Source organism: Mustela erminea, chromosome 1 (assembly GCF_009829155.1).
Source record: "Mustela erminea isolate mMusErm1 chromosome 1, mMusErm1.Pri, whole genome shotgun sequence".
Classification (NCBI taxonomy): Eukaryota; Metazoa; Chordata; class Mammalia; order Carnivora; family Mustelidae; genus Mustela; species Mustela erminea.
This window is the reverse complement of record NC_045614.1, coordinates 176,335,760-176,336,819: the sequence shown is the minus strand read 5'-3', so window position 1 is coordinate 176,336,819 and position 1,060 is coordinate 176,335,760. Positions and strand designations below refer to the sequence as shown.

The 1,060-nt window shown below is 30.3% G+C and overlaps 1 non-coding gene across 1 annotated transcript; it reads left to right on the top strand.

Annotated features, from left to right (window-relative positions):
- The first annotated feature begins 247 nt into the window (after window positions 1-247).
- On the top strand, window positions 248-358 carry LOC116581455. Its single transcript, XR_004282064.1, has one exon. It is a non-coding gene; the product is annotated as a U6 spliceosomal RNA (small nuclear RNA).
- Window positions 359-1,060: the final 702 nt, after the last annotated feature.

Here is a 1,060-nt window from a genome sequence, read left to right as displayed (position 1 = left end):
TAAATTTTGTGAAAAGTCATCTTTCTTACCAGGATATAATCTCCATATTGGCATGAAGAATTTATTTTCTGACTTTGTGTTCTATATAACACCACCACAACCACAATGCCATTATCTGCACTTAATGAATATTTATTGGAAGAATATGTTTATTACCTACAGGCATTGAATGAGTATTGTGATACATATAACCTGAAATTTAAGTTCAGATTCATTTATAGAGCCTTCTTAAACCTTATGTAAACTAGTGCTCACTTCAGCAGCACATATACTAAAACTGGAACGATCGATACAGAGAAGACTAGCATGGCCCCAGGGCAAGGATGACAAACAAATTCATGAAGCATTCCATATTAAACAAAGCAAAACAAAACAAACCTATGTAAACTAACCTCTGACTAGATTTCATGGAAGAGAGAGAACTAGTAAATGCATCTATATATACATTGCACATGCAATCGACACATATTTGGTCTCAGCATCTTTGAGAGTTCTTATATTTAGTGTTCTTTATAATTTAGTGATTCAATTAACAGATCACAAATATCCATAACCCAGTTAATAAAACCATTATATAAACCATGCACATAAAAAATAAAAAAGCACTATTATCCTGAAATCCTTACATTTTTAATATTTGACATTGAGTGAGTGAAATATCAGAACACTAATCAAGGACTATGTGTTCTGACAAATGAGACATATATGTGAAAGAGGAAGGAGAAAAATAATTAGAATGAACAAATACCTATATTCATTTGGAAACCATTTACTTTCAATCATTATGTTAACAGAAAAATCCACATTAAAGATTAAAAGCAGTACCATAGCACCTTTTCTAGGAATTTAAATACTTTAAAATCTGCAAATCTTTGAAAAGGAATTCTATTTGCACCTATATATACATTTATATACACACACGAACATATATATATACTTACCTCATTTATAGTGAAATATGTTTCAAATAACTTCTAGACTATAAGAAACACTTGGTTATAGTGATAGTGAACTAACAAAATCAAAAGATCAGTGCAATTATGAGCCATGTCCAGAAAGT